Raw genomic sequence first — 20,720 nt, forward strand, 5'->3', positions numbered from 1 at the left:
TAAATTCTGCAGAAAGATACTAGAGTTCGCCAAGATACATCTGAAGAAGGTTGGAGGTTACATCAATCGAAATGCTGAAGACTGTAGACAAATAATCCAAATAATATAAAAATGCAATAATAATCTATAATATAAATCTCACCTGTCTGTTTCAATGTATGTATGTATGTATGTATGTATGTATGTATGTATGTATGTATGCCTAAAACTTTCGACAGAGGCGACGGATTTTCACGAGATCGGTTTTATTTACTAGCTCGACTGTTCGGACGACAAACATTGAAAAATTGGTTTAAAACATTAATTCCTTCACCCTGTACTGGGCACTTTTCTACAGGGAGGGTTCGCTTTTATCGCCGATATGTCTTCGAAAGTCATCCCTTCTTTTCGATTGACTAGCCTTAATTTAAACGTTCGTCACTTCTGGTTTGGAGATGGACGCAACAGCAAAGACGTCGCGTTTTTTTTTGTTTGTTTTTGTTTTTGTTTTGTTTTTTGTTTTTTTTTTCGCGTTCTTTTCTTCCTTCGCGGTACGGGTTCGAGCCTGCCTACTACCAATTTTTGTTTTTGCACAACACACACTTCCAAACATCCGGGCAACGCCGGGAACCCAGGCTAGTATAAAATAAAAACCGATCTTCATTGGCTTTAGTATAGATTTCAAGTATTTTCACGTCATATTAGCTCCAATAGCCAACCTGACGAGACCAGATGGTCAATATCCCGACCTTGATAAAGTTAGCTAAAACTTTTGACATAGCAATAAAATTATAATTTGTCAGATAACTCCGGTTATCGTCAGCCAATGAAAATGTTTCATTTAAGATTATAGTTATTACATCTCCTACAATCCTTAATCTTAAAGACATGTTTTAAATAATTTTTATTTCAATTTTTTAAAAGAAAAATATAAGTGTTTATGCACTTATGTTACCGTGCTATTTGTAATAACATTTTCAAGTTCAATTCATGTTTTACGATATTTTTTTTTATTAAATTGTTAGGTGAAAGAACAGAATAGTTAAAAAAAAAAAAAAAAAAAAAAAACACCCTCCATATGTTAAGAATGCGTTTCTACATAATAACGGTAATAGCGGCATTATTTCAGCACGGTCAGACAAAGGCAGGCTCGAACCCGTACCGCAAAGGAGAAAAAGAACGGGGTAAAACCTAACGTTTATGCTGTTACGACTATCGCCAAACCGGAAGCGACATTTTTTTTTAATTAAGGCTAGACAATCTAAAGGAGAGAATAACTTTAAAAAATATCGGCGAAAAAAGTGACCCCCCCCTGTAGAAAACTGCCTAATTGAAGGCGAAGATATTAATGTTTTTAGCCAATTTTTTGATATTTGTCGTATGAACGGCCGAACTTTAAAACGATACTGATGTTGGTAAAATCCGTCACCTCTATTGAAAGTTTAAGGTAGACATGCAAACAGACATACATACATACATTTATATATTGGTAACTAAAAATTTTCAACCCAAACCGATGAAAAAGCTTGCCCTGTCTCTGAATACCCTTTATGTAAAATTTCGAATATTTAGACCAGAAATTGTCTGAGTAATTTGGAAGAGACCGCAGAGGTCAGTTTTTTTTAACTTTGACCCCTATTATGACCTCTTAAAATTTATTGTTTGGGGTTTAAATCAAGTTATTAAGTTAGATCCATGTCCAAGGAACCTATATCTAAAATTCCAAGTGCGTAGGTCCAAAATTGTCGGAGGAGTTTGGTAGAGTTCTCAAAGGTCAAATCGTTGAGCTTTGACCCCTTAATCGCCAAATTTCTGGCCAAAAACCGATCACGTGGATTTTCCCAAATCTCAGTACCATGTATATCAAATTTCGAGTCTGTAGACTAAAAATTGACAGAGTTATTGCGTAGGGAAATGTACACAGACACACACACAGACAGATAGACACTTTCACTTTTATATATATATATATATATATATATATATATATAAATGAACTCATTTTTCCTCTCTGATTTTGACCTTAATAGGATTAAAAATCAAGACATTTCATGCAAACGTAATATGCACAAACTGTAGCACAATATCTGAGGTGTGTTATAGGCCTGTTACCTATCCACTTCCTCGATAATCGTTGATTCCTATATTCTATCTGCTGAGAGTTCACGGCCAAAATCGGTTAAGATCAATGGAAGTGGTAAAATCTTTTCTCTCTAATAAATTCCTCCTTCGCCCGCCACCACTTAACACCATTGCCGGATCGTCCACAAGAGACGGTTACGAAGGAACACCGGTTGGGATTTTCTTTACTTCATAGTTGCTTTAAAAAACTGGAATGGAATTTTAATTCTACTTGGTGAAACGCACTATTGAGTTAATCGAATCGAAGAGTTATTTATGCCATTTTTTTCGCTTTATTTCGTTTTGTTTTTATTTTGTTGTCCTTCATTTTCCCCCTATTTTATGCTTTCTGTTTTTCCGATTTCTTTTTTTAAAAAAAGTTTTACGTTTGTCCGCTGTTTTTTTTTTTATTGTTTTTTGTTTGGTTTTGCCGACTTTCTTAAAGAATTTTAACATCGTTTTTATTTTGTACCCCCGCTAGTTTTTAAATGAAATCATTTTCTTTTATAAAGACAGATTAAAAAAAAAATAGTTTTTACCTCATTTTTAAAGAGCTCATCCTCAAATTTTAATTGAAACTGTTCTATTTTTCAGTTTAAAGAAATTATGGTGGCATCCAAACGATAAAAATATCATTTTAAAAACGTAAAAACTACACATTAGAATAAGGAAACTTTAATTAATTAAGTAGTTAAGCGAACCCATACAAAAAAAAAAAAAAAACAATTACACTAAATGATTTTTTTATAAAACCTGACTGAAAATTATTTCCTCCTACTTCTACTACGCCGAAACGTACCAAACCCCAATCAAGGAGCTGTGGGAGAAAAGCAGATTAATTCTGAATGCGAGCCGCAAGCGTGCCTACAATAAACCGTATGCGGCCCGCGGGCCGCGTGTTTGACATGCCTGTCCTACAGCATAGACGGTAGAGTTGATTACGTCTTACGTAATAATATTGTCTTATTTTTATTAGTACGCGTGGAATATTTTATATTTAATCTGGATTTTTTTTTTTCATCTTTCAAACAACCAAATAATTGAAGACTCGTAATAAACTGATTCCAACACTTAGTTAACAATTCAATGGGTTTTGTTTGTTTGTTTGTTTTTCTGTAAAATGATTTGTCTTTCGCCTAAAAATAAGCTTCATCTTATTCTCTTAACTTGCGATTCGTGCTCGGCGTTAGCCTGTCGTAAAATATGCCTAAATATATTTTAATTCGTGCATATTTCGTATTTATTGTTACAGAGCCAATTTCTTATATATATATATATATATATATATATATATATATATATATATATATATATATATATATATATATATATATATAAGAACAAGTAGTTAATAAAACATGTTAAAACACTTTCAAAAAGAGTTAAAAACATATTTAATTTTAAAAAGGAAACACTAAATAAAAGGAAACAATAAATTCCTTTTAAAAAATAAACATGTTTTTAACACTTTTTCAAAGTGTTTTTTAACATGTTTTATTAACTACTTGTTCTTATTATAAGATCTACCTCCTATTTGGTTTTATCGAGCTTTTACATCTAGTTGAGATTACTTTATAAATATCAAGAATCTTTAATATTCATAATTTACTTTAGTTTTGCCATTTGGATCATTTTTGTAAACTTAACTGTAATTCTTATTTTAAATATATATATATATACATATATACATACATATATATACATATATATATAGATATATATATACGTATATATACATACATATATATCTTTACAACCATATATATATACATACACATGTATATACATACATATATATATATATATATATATATATATATATATATATATATATATATATATATTACTGATTTCAAAGGTTTAAAAACTGGTTCGAGTGCTAGAAATGAAACCAAAACATTTAGCGCTCCAGTCACGATTGAGGTAACCCGACAAATAGATAAAAAAAGTTTTAAAATTAAACTACTTATAGCTATGATTGGTTATACGCATGCGCACAAGTAATAGAGAACTATATCGGCAAGTTGAAATGAACATTTCAACTTAGCGACTTCTGTACGCGTTATTCATCCATCCAAACAAAGATTTTACTCGCTATAAACCATTTTTGGTGTATATTTACTATTTTCTGTCGATTTCAGTGTTATGTGACCAGTAGTTTAAGAGTTTATCGGTTTAATATTTACACACACAAACACGGACACCATCTACTGTTTTGTTTATATAGATAATGTAGCATTTTTTACTACTATTATTATGCATTGAATATTTTTATTTAATCTGATTTTATTTCATCTTTCAGACATCAGATCTGCAGAAAGGAAAGGATTGTCGTATCACCAATGGCTATAGGTAAGCCTCCTTTCAATTTCTTTTTTTACCTTTTACATGAAGCTTTAAAAAAAATGGCTACCATTTCTGAAACAAATGTAAAAAGAAAACAAAAAAAACTTGAGAGGGGGGGGGAGATATTAAAGGTTTGCCATTCTGACTAAGTTTCACCAAAATAAATTTACAAAAAAAAAAAAAAAAATGTAAGTAAAATATCACGAAATGTTTGTTTCCCAGGTGCAACCAATTGATTGTGATAAAAAAAATGTGCATAAATTAATTAGTTGAATAAAATAAAAGTATATAAATGTTTAATGAGGTTGTTTGTAATGTAGAAAAAAATGGAACGGTGGAAAAACAAATAAAACGCATAATAAATTAAGTCCAACACTTTTTTTTTACAATTCAATGGCCATTTTACACGTGCAGTTATATATATATATATATATATATATATATATATATATATATATATATATATATATATATATATATAATTTAAAGGAAATTAGAACAATAGTCTAAAGAGCCGAGTGTATGTAACAGTGAAATTACTAGTGTAATTGAAATACGGGAAAGAGAAAATGCTCGTTGTAATTTAGATATATAATAAGCTCGATGGGTAGATATCCTAGAACTAATTCAATATTAAGTAATGTGATTTATAATTTAAAATTTGAACAATTAAATTTCAACCAAATTAAAAATCCGTTTCATAAGAAGGAACAACAACAAAAAAAAAGCATTGTTTTCCGAAACGATCGTACAGATAATTGATTTTGTTGTTGTTCCTTCTTATGAAACGGATTTTTAATTTGGTTGAAATTTAATTGTTCAAATTTTAAATTATAAATCACATTACTTATATATATATATATATATATATATATTATATATATATATATATATATATATATTATGTGTGTGTGTGTTTGTAGAACGATTTGTCTTGCCCTCAAAATAGGCTTCAGTTTCTGAGATGTCTTGCAAAAAGTGAGATTTCTTTGAATAGCTGAGTGGTCTTACTTACAGTATTCAAGTAATAATCTAGCATGTAGCCTTATGACCGGGTGTTCATGGTGGAAACCTGTATAACGTTAAGTGTGAGGCTTATGATATTTCTTTCCACATCTCTCCCAAGGTTGTCTATCAGTCAGTATTTATGACTTAACCAGCCAATCATATTCTTTTGAGGAGTCAGAACCCGGATGTACTCTTATTTATTACAAAAGTAATAAATATGATGTCGCTTCTTCATTAGAGCTAAATCTTTTTCTCTGGAGTATTTTTTATTTTTTTTAGGTATGCAAACCGCCAGGATCTGGAGAATAGGACGGGTGTGGAACCAATTAGAATTACAATTCATATAGTTTTGCCATCGTTGTGCTCGACTTGTGACATAGCCTATAGCCTTGGAAAATTAGTACCGCTTTTTTTTGTTTTGTTGTTTTTACTTGTGGCAATTTCTTCCTTCAAGGGCACCAATAATATTATATAATTAATATTCACTAGTAATAGTTCTTCCTTTCTTGTAAGTAATCGATGAACAAAATATTTAACTCATCCCAGAATACAGTGACCGAAACCTTGCCTCCTGATGTTTGCATCTTTGGTTTCATTGGTTGACTTCTATTTTCTACCGTCCAAATATGAGCAAGAAACTGTTACTCTTGTGACATGGTTAATAAATGGAGCCTGTTCAACAATGGAGGGATGATGCAAGTTCACGTGGCAAATACAAAAAGTATTTATCCGACCTATTTATTTTCAACTAGCTGTCCCGACCCAGCGTTACCCATCTTACCTTTTTTTTTTTTTTAATTTTTATAAAATAACATCAGCATCCGAATGATCTTATCAGCAAACAATCCAGAATGTGGGGTTCTGACATGTGTATAATGGTCTATGCACATATTAGTAAATGAAAACACAACTGAACAATGTTATCTATCTTTAGATATAGATGTATTTACTCAAAATTCGACTAGAGAATCTGTCATCGTTACCAAGGCCATCTGCTATTTTCTTCTTTTACCTCTGAAAATAGAAATGAGCTTTTGGGAATTTGAAGTCGCTCTTTAATTGGCATTACGCCAGATACATTCTAACCCAGAATGGTAGTATTTGTGAGGATCTCAAACTATGGGTCAAATAGAATTTATACATCTGCTGTTCTTTTTTTTTTTTTTTTCCCCTCTGAAAATAGAAATGATATTTCCAACGGACAAATTTCCATTGTTTCATTCTCTATTCATATTCATTTACAACTAGCTGTTCCGACCCGGCGTTGCCCGGGATGTTTATTAAATTGTTGATACTCCAATTTGAGCGTGGAAATCAACATTCTGATTCCATTAAATCTATTCTGAAATATATAGCATAACCATATTAACACACCAGTTCCCGTTGGATCGGTGACGATAAGCAACATTGGGTCTGGTCAGTACTAGATGGATGACCATTTGGAAATACCAGGCGCTGTATGTAGGAAGATATAGACACTTCCCTGCATAAACTGCAAAAACTTAATATCATTGAATATTCATATGAATGACAATCGTTTGTGAATTTGATATTCTCTAGAAATTTCTTTTATTTACAACTAGCTGTCCCGACCCGGTGTTGCCCCGTATTGAAAAAAAAAAACTTGTTTATGAATAAACGGAAATTAATTTTGCTGACTTTAATTTCATAATTGAATTATTTTATAAAACATTATTTTTTTTATTTTATTTTATTTATTTTATTTTATTTTTAGAAATATATGTATAACTTTTACTTACACTAAGAAGTGAGGCCCAAATTTGGGAGTTTGGGGGAATTAGATATCCCTTTTTAATTGGAATTATTCCAGATACACTCTGACCCAGAATGATAGTTCTTATGATGATCTCAAACTATGGTTTATTAGAATTTATACATCTGTTTTTTTTTATTACCTCTAAAATAGAAATGATATATCCAACAAACAAATTTCCAATGTTTCATTCCCAATTCATATTTATTTATTTACAACTAGGTATCCCGACCAGGCGTTTCCCAGCTGTTAAAAAAAAAAAAAAAAAAAAAAAAAACTAGATTATGAAGAAACGGAAATTAATTTTGGTTACTTTAATTCTATAATCGAATTATTTTATGAAATGGCAATTTTTGTAAAGTTCGTGTTAGCAACTTAGGTTAATCCATTAATTGTAAAGAATAAATAACGTTATATTAACGTGGAAATTTTCTTTTAATGCTTAAAATGATAACCTTTTTACGGTATCTTTGGTTTATTAAATGGAAGACTGTCTAAATAACGACGTCATTATTTCAGCACGGTTCGTAAACTGCACAAGTACCTTTTTTTTCATTGAAACTATCATACGATGACAGTTTTCGATAATAGTTTTTTTTTATTTCTTCATATCTGTTTGCTAGCGTTTTAAGCATTAGTCATCATTTTCGGTCAGCAAAAAAAAAAAAAAAAGTTTTCATTCGGCACCTTAAAAATTGGCCAAGTTTTTTTGCCAAAAAAAAGTAAGCGAGAAGTTTTCATTCGACACCTTCTGCCGGTTTACGTAACCATCCTGGAACATGCAAACGATAACACGTCCTGTATTCTGCATAAGTATATAAAAAAAAGTAATGGTAAGGCCTTATTCCCATGCATTACTTTCTTTTTTTAGAGTGGTATTAGTTTATTGTCAGTCAGATTTTTATACCAAACCTTGTAACCAGAGCCCAACGAGTGAGCCAATGGATCATTTTTCGCGTGCGTATGTGTATGTGTGCAGTAGATTTCGTGTGGATTTCATAATCTGTTCATCCACCCAGCACCTAGAATTGAACCATGTATGTAAATGTTCTGTCTTATCCATGTAGATGTGTGCGTGTGTAAGCGCATAGAGAAAGAGTGTTTTATTAAATTCCCATTTCAGTGCATATGGATAATAATATTTACAGAAAGCGAATTGCAGAAAAAAATAGTTTCGCCCTAAGGAGATGTGTTTGTTATCCATGTAATAATTGAAGAATTAGAGATCGCAATTACTATATATATATATATATATATATATATATATATATATATATATATATATATATATATATATATATATATATATATTCAACTTTGTCTATGTGTGTGAGTTCGTTCCTTATAGACTCCGAACTTTAGTGTATTAGTCTGGGAGTAATCTTAGTTAAGTTTTTTTTTTTTTTTTTTTTTTTTTTTTTTAGAATACCTCCGATAATTACCGATAATCGAAACCGTTATTTTAATTTATCTATCATCGGTAAAGCCATTTTTTCCATGTCGTCGCTTAGCAACTGTGGGTAAGTTGATAGCCTGTTTTATTTGTTTGTTTGTTTTTTGTTTTTTGTTCTGTTTTTGTTTTTGCATGACGTGGCCTTTAGGTTCAAACTCTACACGTAAATTTCTTAATTTTTTTATTAACTACAAAGAATTTTATAAGACTTGAAAATTTTAGTCTTTTTTTTTTTTTTTTTTCCTTTTTTTTTTTTTTTTTTGCATGCCTTGATTAAGTTTTTGTGATTTTTGGAAAATACCATCTTCGTTCCGTGACAAATAAGTACAATGTAAAATTTTTTTTTTCATTTTTTTTGTTTATTGCTATAAGTGCCAATCTGAATAAGCACCCGCTTTTTTTTTAAATAAGTTACTCATGCATAGCATTAGTTTTTGAAATCGTCAGCATTTTCCTCTGGAATTCTAAATGGTGTCGCCATTGCTTTCGGAATATCTTGTCGGTTATGAGCCATGGAAAATCATTTAGATTTTTCCAATTATGGAAATGAGGAAAATGATCAAGTATTATTCGTATGGCTTAAGATTGTAATTATACATTTCATAAAATCGTGTAATTAATGTTTCGTATAAAATTACCCGTTGATTGTGGAGTGATCTAATAAGAGTTAAACACGTGTTTAACATTAGCCAAATATTCTAAGTATGCCATACTTTCGTCGTGTTCCGTGTTTCGATGGGAATTGATTTTAGGGTTTTCTTCATGTATATGAATGGATGGATGGTTGGCTGTTTTACGGCATATCAACCCTTTTTAGGTCATTTAATGCCGAATCCAGTGATTTTGAAGAGTTTTTAATAGGATGCTTTTTCAAGTCAGTTTCTATTTAACTCATAGTTGAGACCCTAACAGGTACTACCACTCTGGGTCAGAGTGGACCAGGGAGCAATAGCAATTAAAGGGTGGCTCCACACTCCCGAAAGCCCGCAAGCTAGAGCCTCACCATCGGATATAGTTTAAGGTCATATCCAGGACCTTCATATATATATATATATATATATATATATATATATATATATATATATATATATATATATATATATATACATATATTTGTAGTCATCGGCATACAGTCCTGTTTCGTTGTATCACAACTCATCAGTGCCGCTAGACTAGCACCTCTCCCAAGCCAAGGATCGGAGCTAGAACTGTCATGTTGACAGTCGGCAGTTCTACACAAGCAGTAATATCTTGTTACACAATCATGAGCATATTTCGGTCATCTAGTTTTTAGTAACTATAGCCCTCTTCGGGCGATGCAGCTTAGACGAAAGCAAATTTTGAAAACTTTGCTTTCATATAAGCTGTATTGCCTGAAGAGATCTCTAGTTACTAAAATCTAGCTGACCGAAACATACTTATGACTGTGCAGCAACACATTATTGCTTATGTAAAAACAAATAAAAAGTATACCTTTCCCTATTGAGCACTGTTGTATTAACCTCGTTAAAACTTCATTGGTTACTTTACCTCTGGAAAATAATAACCTCAGATAATATATGTTATGAAAATATATATGGCAATGAAGCTACACAGAATATTCCGCGTTTCATTCTCGTAAGAATTCGTCAGATCACAGATCTTTAAGACTCATATTATAAATTTATCAAATCATTTTCTCATCATGCATCCATACATCATCACATTCGACATGCCTTAAAGACCCTTCCCTTCTCTCATATTCAATTCTCTCTCTCTCTCTCTCTGTCTCTCTCTTTCTTTCTCTCTCTCTCTTTCTCTCCGGATTCCATACTCCCTTTCTCTCCAGATTCAATTATCGCTTTCTCTCTCTCCAGATTCAATTATTGCTCTCTCTCTCTCTCTCTCTCTCTCTCTCTCTCTCTCTCTCTCTCTCACTCGCTCTCGCTGTCTCTCTCTCTAGATTCCATTATCGCTCTCTCTCTCTCTCCCTCCCTCTCTCTCTCTCTCCAGATTCCATTCTTCCTCTTTCTCTCCAGATTCCATACTCCCTCTCTCTCCAGATTCAATTATCGCTTTCTCTCTCTCTCTCTCTCTCTCTCTCTCTCTCTCTCTCTCTCTCTAGATTCCATTATCGCTCTCTCTCTCTCTCCAGATTCAATTATCGCTGTCTCTCTCGCTTTCTCTCTCTCTTTCTCTCTTTCTCTCTGTCTGTCTCTCTCTCTCTCTCTCTCTCTCTCTCTCTAAATTATAGCTTTCTTTCAAACTACATGGTGGAATGATAAAGTTGTTGTCCTAAAGAAAACAACACCACAGCTTTATTTCAAAACTCTAATTGAAAAACTCAGTTCAGGAAACTTGACTATGTAGTAGAGTTGACATCTTTTCAATATAACTGTCTTTAGCCTCAATCCCCGCTTAGATACAGGTTTGGTGGGAGTTCGGTAGATGGTGGCGATCAGGTTGGCTTTGGAGTTGTGGGAGGTGATGTTGATGATGTTCTCGATGTAAACGAAGTAGTCCAGTATGTTCAGGCGGGAGAGGAGAGATGCCAGTGAAAGAAGGGTACAAAATCATAACACTTTTTTCTGAAGCTAAGCCTGGGTCTCTTTTAACTTGTGTGTCGGTGCCGAGTCCTGCTGCCACACCGAGAGTAAGCCAGCGGGCACCTGATTGCATTTGGGGATCACCCCACTCTTCAGCACATCCAGGTACACTGTGGTGTTGGCTTTCAAGCCAACTTCGAAAATATGATGTGACCCTAACTTGAAACCGCACCAAAGACCATAACTGTGGCCAAAAAGTTTGTTAAACTGTGCTCTCAAGCGTTTAACCGTCCGAATTTGCATTTTGAGGGTGCTGGCAATGGTCCTGTTGTCATAATTTGGATCAGTAGAGAGCATGAATTGTACAGCGGCGCATTGAACATTGCGTCACTTTCAGACATGATAGACGGCTCCTATCGCTCTTTGGATTTGTACGCAAGTGGCCAATTAGTAAATGGTCTGCAACAAAAAAGAAAACCGATTTTTCTCAAACGGACATGGAATCGTGTCGTTTTTTTTTTCTATGACGACAATTTTATCGTTCCACCTTGTATATGCTAACCTGTCATCTGAAGAAGAAAGCATATCTACTTCTGCATTTATCTAAGACAATTTGTATGCACCAGAAAAGGCAATCGTCTAGTCGTTGCTATAAAACGTGAAAACCTTGATGGCATCGTCACGTATTCCTTCTTCTCGTTCCAAAGCTTTTCTAATTCCTTTATCGCTTTGTCTGCCTCCGCCAGCCAATACATGGCTTGAAGCCCAATGAAATCTGTGTAATCGTCCTCATCCTGAACAGCCAATTTCTCGCACAGCAATTCAATAAAAACTCGATGCATTAGACTTTCACCCTAACTTCAACGGTTAAGTGCCCTCGCACTCTTGCAAAGAAAAGCGTCGGAGAAATCAAATTTTTCTATCAGAATCCCCACCACCGCCCAGCGCTCTATTTTTGCAGTCTTGTGTCAGATAAAGTTAAATCGGGTGTAAATCGAAAAGTCATTTAATTATCAGAAAATAGGCAAACAGGATTTTCTAAGTTCAAAGCTCGGTGCTACCCAGTCTTGCCTACATATAGGAGAGTAGAAAATGAATCTTTAGTTTACTTTCGGCGACTTACGTGGTTTATTTCGTCCTTTAATTCTCACATTCCGTGAGCGATGTTTGTGATAAATTAACGTTTTCTGAGTTGGAAGCTTTTCATATAACATTCATCATTTGCGATTTTTTTTTTTTTAAATCTTAAGAGATATTTTAGCTCTTTACATCAAGTTGCTTCACGCCTTGTCTGGAGCGATTTCTATTTAAAAAATGTTGTCATTCATGAACGCACTATAACGAACTTTAGTAGGCAACTACTGGAATATGCATCCCAGGAATACGTATAGATAACAAATACATTGATCAGGTTGGGGAAAAATTTTTTGCCGGTATGTAGAAGAGGCATTTTAACCCATTGTAAATTATTTTATGTATATTGTTATTACTGAATCGGAAAGTCTGGCGAGTCGCACGACGATGTTCACTCTACATAGGTCTGAACGCTTCTTTCTTAGAATTGCCCGCCTATGGAACATGGTTCTGCTGGCTTGCTTCTTGACGGACTACAATATCGTTCCCTTCAAGTTCAATGTAAACAAGTTCAGGAAAGTCTGACGATGTTCACTCTACACAGGTCTGAACGCTTCTTTCTTCGACCTGCCCGCCTATGGAACACAGTTCTGCTAGCTTGTTTATTGGCGGACTACAATATCATTGCCTTCAAATCCAATGTAAACAAGTTCGAGATAGTCTGATGATGTTCATTCTACACAGGAATGAACGCTTCTGTCCACTCCCCTCAGTAACCTGCTTTTATGGTGCCCGGGCGCATCTAAAAATCACGTGTGGGACATGATTTTACAAGAACAGTGCGAGACCGTGGGCATTAAAAGACCACGGTCGCCATCTTGGATCTTTTTGTTTTTCCTTCTCAGCCCACAGGACAGACAGACACGAGCATGTTTTTGCGGTAAGCCTTCCCTATTTCCCCCACAATTACTTAAACATATCACCATGATTAATCTATAAATTTTGCTTTCAGATTTTTAAAGCATCGTTCATTTATTTTTCTGCAAAATTCTCGCCCATATTGACCCCCAAAACAGCCAACAGAAATGGAAAAATCTTCCATCATATTACAGCTCGTCTTTACACAGCGCTACTGACCAAAGATCTCATAGAAGAATTTGGTTGGAAAATGTTCCCCCATCCTGCATATTCTCCTGATCTAGCTCCCTCGAATTATTACAAAAATGATTAAAAAAAAAAACATTTGGAAAGCTTTAGGTTCACCTAACAAAAGGCGATTGAACATGGGCTGGATTCACGTTCCATATCAAAACCTAAAGAATTTTACAAGCGATGGAATCAAGTTATAGAGAGCAAAGGTCGTTATTGTTATGAATATTTTCAAAAACACACGTTTTCTTCATTTTCAAGATAAAATTTCACATTCGCAAAAACTTTCACACCGACCTAATATTATGATACATTGCTTTATAGCTTATACGCTGAGCCGATTGTTTAATGGGATGAGATTAATTAAATTCCCATCGTGTGAGATAAGGAGACCACACAGAAGAAGATCTGTTCGTTTGAAGATTTACTGAACAGGAAAAGTAGGAGTATCGTCTCCGCCCTTCCAAGGGGGCACGTTTGGCACGATAATGGCAGGTATGAAAAATGGCAATGGCTCGCTTAGCACTTTGTATGCACTCTACAACCCTCAGTTCTTGACCCTTATCCTTTTATGTAATAAAGGAGTGGAGGCAAATTAAATGTAACAGGTGAGGGGGGGGGCTGGAATCTTTTCCTCGGAACATCCGCTTCCACATGTGTGTGTGTGTGTGTGTGTGTGAATGAAACAGCACTGACCCTATACGGGTTAACCGGTTTCCTCTGAAGGAGGAAGTTCCATGGGAGTATGAAATTCACAAGCTGTCTCCAACGGGAGATGTCAACGTTAGTTTTTTGCAACTCTTGCGGGGAGGTGTCGATGTACTCCTACATGCAGCACCTGTAATTCTCAAATTGGTCACCCATTTTAGTAATGACCAGGCTCAACGTTGCTTAACTTCAGTGATCTGACGGGAACCGTTCTGTCAACGTGATTATGCCGTATGTTGGGTGGTCTAAAATATTTATCCATAACACCCTAATTATCCATGAAAAGAACTGAAGAACGAGGAGGTAAAATTCAACACGTGTTTGGATTCAGTTCCAGGTTATGTAAACGTGGATTTCACGTGTCCTAAAGATGAGTCCGCTTAAAATGGGGAATGAGAAAACATTTCTAATTAAAATATTAATCGCAGTATTTAGTAATTGCATGTAGTATTTAAATTCATTGAGAAAATTAATTTCATTCATTAGAATAATTAAGCCGATAGCATCTGTCTGCTCTGATTTTTTTTTACGCCAATGCTGTCTGTAAAACAAAATTCAGTGTCAAAAATGAATACAATAACTTATAATCACCTAATTGCTTTTTCATACTGTTAAAAAGTACTTGTCAGTATTTTATTTTGTGTGTGTATATATATATATATATATATATATATAGTCATCCACATACAGTACTGTTTCGCTATTTCACAGTTCACACGTCCGGCTAGACAAGCAACTACCTCAAGCCAGGATTGAAACCCGATCGCCCAAATGACAGTCGGAGCTTTTAACCGTTGCGCTGTACGGCTGCTGCTACGCGGACAGTGAATTAACAATGTTTTTACATTGTCCAAATACCTAAGCTCAATTTATTTACACAAAGAGCATCGCTTCATACGCTAATGGTAATTTGTATATCATTCTGAAAATTCTCAACCTAAGATAGGGAGAAAAATATGCATAATGTCTCTGCCACACACATTTTTATAATATATAACAGTTTTCAAATAAATATCAACACTTATTCTTAGACCTACAGACACCACGGTTTCATTCTTATGCAATCATCAGTGTAGGAATTGATAATTACTGCTGGTTGGGAGATTCAAATTCGGTCACAAAGCTACACTTAACTTCGTATGCTAGCATCTAACCTCAGTACCACCGGTAATTAACACAGGAATTGAAGGAAATTAGATGCCTTCAAATGAGATGTCGACATGCATCCATAGTCAAAGAGTATGTAATGATCGGCAGTCTAAAAGTTGAACTTTTTTTCTAAATTTCCTAAACAGTGCTCAACTGAAAGTTCTTAAAGTGGTTTTATAATTATATTTTCAAAGCTATATATAGCTATATATATATATATATATATATATATATATATATATATATATATATATATATAATACTTCGGCGTTGCCCGGTATTAAACGTAACGTTAAATTTCTTATAAAAAATGAAGTAAAAACAACGGGATGAAACTGAGACATATGCATGTGAGTATCATGTTTTATATCTCTGTACAGTTCACTTCGTGTAAGGAAAAAGATACTCGAGCTGAGATCGAAACCAAAACCTAAAGACAATGAGTCAAGTGTGATAACCAGTAGACCAGCTTGACACAATCTGTAAAAGGTGTTTTCAAGCTATTTACCGTTAACATAAGTAATCTGTAAGGTGAACTATTCACGCATGCGCATTCGTGAAACAATTAACAGACATAAAAATCCGATGACTCTCACGTATCAATTTTTCAATTTTGACCCCTTAGCAGCCCTTCTTTTTCGGATTAAAAAGAATTGAAAAGTTTTCTACGTGTTTCAATATCCTAGATACCAAATTTCATGTCTGCAGATCAAGAATTCTCACTTTTATAGATATATAGATATGCAGAAGCAAGGATATCTTGAATCGCAGGATGGTTGGCCAGCCAAAGAAAACTTTGAAACAAGTGATAAGACAAGATTGCGCCGTGTGGAAATTGGAGACTTCTGATCCGTGAGAATTAGAGAGTAGGTTTGCGTAATATGATAAAAACGAAAATTTGAAATGTAGTAGTTCCCGATGGAACTCGAACCCATTATGTCAATCCCACTGACAGTGTCTATAACCACAACATCATACCACATTCTTCCCACATTCTTATAACATTGTAGAAATCTATAATCCTATTATTTTTTTTGTGTGTGTATTACAGATCTTGCTAATTTGCATATTTTTTTAAACATTCATTTTAATTAATTCTCTATTAGTTCTTTCGATTTTCTCATGGGATGATCATCTTTAGTTAACTATTGCGTGTAATTATATCCATGCAGATATTCTACGTGATTTATACTTGCGTAATATTTGCGTAAAAACGTTATAATAAACATAAAACTCTTTTTCTATATATTTATGTATGCATATATATATTTGTTTAAAAATTTTGCCGACCAAACTCCTCTGTCAGTTTTTGGTCTACAGATATGAAACTTTATATATAGGAAATTCGAACCCATGCGAAACTTTATATTTGGATTTAAGCCGGGTGAAATCGCTACAAACATGTGAAAATTAAAGAAATGAAATTTGCCAGGTGAATGTCGAACGACGGCATTACGAATATGCATGCGTAACGTAGTAATTGGTTCATGTTTTAATTTTTAGCCTTCCAGCAAACCCGTCTTCATAGGTCAGGCATTAACGTCAACAGAAAAAAATAAATCGTGAGCTAAACGTTTTGGTTTTGATTTTCAGTGGTCATTTTATTTATTTATTTATTTATTTATTTTTTTAATCATTACTGGGTCCAATATAATATAATAATAAATACGAAATCTGCATTAATCAAAATATCATATTTAATCGTATTTTACGGCCGGGCAATGCCGGGCGATCTGCTAGTATATAGATGAAAAAAGATGACAAGAATTTGTTGCATTTTGTAAACCGACTGAGAATGATGAAAATTCCTTATTATTCTTTTACAGAATGTAGCATATGGAGATGTTTATTTAAATTTCTTTCGGCAAGAAAGTTAAGTCGCGGTGGAATTACACAGACACTTGACAGGATTGCGACAAAGATTAGAAAACAATGCATCGCATTTGTTCTTGGCTCTTGCGAAAGTGACGACAACTAAACTATCCACTTAAGACCCTTGATATTCTTCCCGCGCCACATAATGTTCCGTTTGCAACGTAAATATTTTTACTCATCTAGTGTCACCTACTTAGAGCGAAGAATTGTTTTGCTTACACTGTCAAAGCTGTTTTCTTATGAGAAGTTCTTACTGTGTTTTCTCTTTGTTTTAATTTAAAATCAAATTTAATCGTGAAATAAATGAAAATCTGGAATTTAGATACGTGACTATAGGGTGTACCAATAACTATATACACTCTTTAAATGACCATAAAACCAACATTTATTGAAAGAAAGAAAAGTTTCAAACATCAAAATACTGTGAACAAATATAGAAACCAGCTAATTATCGAAAATGTTCAAATTATTAGCCATTGTGGTCCATAAACAGCTGACAACGCTAACTGATTGAATCGAAAACGTTCCTAATCAGTTCAATTGGTATGTTTAAACATCTTCTTTTAATGGTTGCTTTCAGCTCATTCATTGTAGCTCGGTTTGTGGTGTGAATACTGTGTTTAACATGCCCCCCCCACATCGACCTAAAAAAAGAAAAAAAATCCAGGGGTGCTCAAATCCGGTGAGCGTGGACAGTACTCGATACTTCCTCTTCCCCCTAACTATCTGTTTCGCAGATGACTATCAAGATATGCTATTACGTCATGATGATAGTGGCGAAGTGGTCCATCGTGTTGGAAATGCCATTTTTTATTCCTAAACACCTCTTGGGAACATAGCGTATTCATGTAGTAAGTTGAGATAATTTTAAAAAAAGTATACATTTTATTGGGACACCCTGTACATTCTTTCTGTGGCAATCCAGAAGAGTACCCGACTCAACTCTTGTACATTCTTTTTAATCCGGGACTCTACGGGGTTGGGGTGGCACACTTTGAATATTCCAAATTTCGAATTCCTTAAATCTAAATGTAATTTTATGTGCATTGATTTGCATATCAATCAGGCTTCGTCTCCAAAAAGACGTTATAAAAGACAAAAGTCGGGAGGGCAGGGGAGTCGAGTTCTTGGAACCGAATTGAACAGGTCGGAGTTTAGAATGTCGTACGAACGCTGAGAACTTTTCTTTTCTTTTTTTTTTTTTTTTTTTCAAATTATGCTATTATATGTCAATATCTCTGTATCTTTCTGTCGGACTATCTCTAATGCAAAGTTTATATTTCTACATTTTTTTGAATAAAATTTTTTGGTACCCCCGACAAAAGGAAGGTGGACCTGTAAATTCACCCTTGTTAGTTCGTCTGTCCGCACTTTTCTGGATGACTACGCTTTGGAATCTTTTGATATTTTTTACAAACAATAAACATGATATGAGTAAAAAAGTAACAGAACGGATTTCCCGGGAAAATTCCGGTTGCCTCTCTAGGGGTGCCTTTCTGGTTAAAATGGCTAAAACTGACACTTTTGTACTTATTCAAACAAAAATTGATGCTTTGGATTTTTATAAAACTTTCTGAAAAGTTGTAACTAACTGATTTTCATATAATTTTGTTTGTCTATACTTCGTGAGGGCTAATAAAAACACTACATTTTTGGGAGTATTTTACCATATTTGTCCAAAATTTTCTGTGTATGTCTATTTAGCAGTTTTGCATGGTGCTGAACTCAAATTTAAATATGTTAAGGCCTTGGGGACTTTTGGGGCTAAATGGAGGGGGCAAATGATGGACTTAGTCATTTCTTTTTTGCATGGTGCAGAACTCAAATTTACATATGTTAAAGCCTAAAACTGCACCGTTTGTTCATTTTCACCCGGATTTAAATTCCCTTGGGACTTTTGGGGCTAAATGGGGATGGGGATGAAAATGCTGAACTTAGTCATTTTTTTATGCCTCGTTCACTGTGCACTCACGAGGGACCATGCATGCTTCACTTATTCTAAACTAAAACGAATGTCAACGTGCGCGTTATCAACTACTGGTTTTTCATCTTATTGGTCATGTCACAATTGTAGCCTATAGACATCCGTGTTCCTTTTCGTCGTTTGGAATTCTTTATCTTGATCTTTGTTTACAGCTAATCGTTCAAGGCGTCACTTCGTCTGTGTAACATAATGGATCCATTTTTAAGTTATATTCCAGCTTTAACTGTGTAAAAAAAAAAAAGCTAATCTCTCCCAATGGTCCTGGTTATGGGAGTTGGGGCAATATGTGGTATCAGCATAAGTGTAAGTCTACGATTTGCGGATTTATGTCTGTTATTTTGTCTAAAACTTTAAATAGATTTCTAAAAAGAAAAAAAAACTAAGTTTTGTGGAGACGCCTACTAATTAACACAGGCGGGTGAGTTAAATATATAAAGGTATCAATCACCAATACCGGGGGAGTTCTGAAACTGACCGCCAAATAAGCAAGAAGCCTATATTGCCTCCAGTAAGACATGCAACACGCCACCTGCCGGAATATCTCCAACTAAGGTATATCTGAAGACATGTAAATATGTATATAACTTTTCTTCCTAATATATTATTGTATACCTTTACTTTCGTGTTCTTGTTAATTATTTGTGCAGACACAACACTAAGGATATGTTTAACCCAATTTGTTTAGAATATTTTATTAATTGTTAGAATTTTCTGTAGTCAGTCTTTATTTACTAGTGTTGGGACGATTAATCGGAAATCAGAAAAATCGGAGCTTTTTGGGGTATCGGAATCAGAATCGGAAAAATTTTAGCCTATTTTCTGATGTCAAAACCGATTTCTTAAATTATCTTTTTTTTATTTGATTTTGGTTTAAAAAACATCTTCCATTACTTGTAGTAATAATAAAATAATAAATATTTATTGATTAAAGCTCCCAGTAGGACTAAACTCTCCAGATCACCCCCCCCCCCTCACAAGTGTGTTTTTATGTTTAAGATGTGCTTTTTACGGTAATCGGGACCAAATAACAATTTTATAGCTAAATATTAAGAGAGTTATAAAGAATCGGAATCTGTTATTGTATCGGAATCAGTAATTTTATCAGAATCGGGGAAAATATTGGAATCGTCCCATCACTATTATTTACTCTTTTTTTACATCATAGATTGAGATAAGGGCATGAAAGACTAGCACTAGCTGGCTCATTTTGTGCATATCTGACTTAGAGCATGATTGTTTCCGGATAGCTGTCTCTTTTTGACCTTTTATATGAAGGACATTTCAATCAAACATGTTTGACAACTAGTGCTTGTATTGTCTACGCAATGCCTGTTTATTTTAGCATAAGTCAAGGATTTTATCTACCCCAACTCTGTTTGACATTTGGCTACATTTTCTATACAATTATAATTATTAGCAGGACCCGTGGATATTCCATGGTTGGTTTCTTCAATTCCATGTATAAACATAAATTATTATAAATCAGCGTAGTACGGTTCTTTTTTTTTTTTTGGTTGGTTTGATTTTGTTATTCGCATTGGTATTCATAATGCCTTTTTTGGAGGGGGGGGTAAT

General features: G+C 34.0%; 2 protein-coding genes across 9 annotated transcripts in view; one reads left to right on the top strand and one right to left on the bottom strand.

The window, feature by feature from the left end:
- The window catches only part of LOC145296757 (uncharacterized), a 485,527-nt gene that overhangs the window by 454,424 nt on the left and 10,383 nt on the right, over positions 1 to 20,720 (bottom strand). The gene's annotated exons all lie outside the window — the stretch shown is intronic.
- Positions 1 to 20,720, top strand: part of LOC145296756 (adhesion G protein-coupled receptor L4-like) — a 700,831-nt gene that overhangs the window by 276,193 nt on the left and 403,918 nt on the right. For all 7 annotated transcript variants that reach the window (XM_080142799.1, XM_080142801.1, XM_080142796.1 and 4 more), the window contains exon 3: positions 4,403 to 4,452. The gene's annotated coding sequence lies outside the window, so the exon portion shown is untranslated. The remainder of the gene's footprint in view (positions 1 to 4,402; positions 4,453 to 20,720) is intronic.

The sequence above is a fragment of the Euprymna scolopes genome, chromosome 17 (genome assembly GCF_053919585.1).
Source record: "Euprymna scolopes isolate OS-2025 chromosome 17, ASM5391958v1, whole genome shotgun sequence".
Taxonomy (NCBI): Eukaryota; Metazoa; Mollusca; class Cephalopoda; order Sepiida; family Sepiolidae; genus Euprymna; species Euprymna scolopes.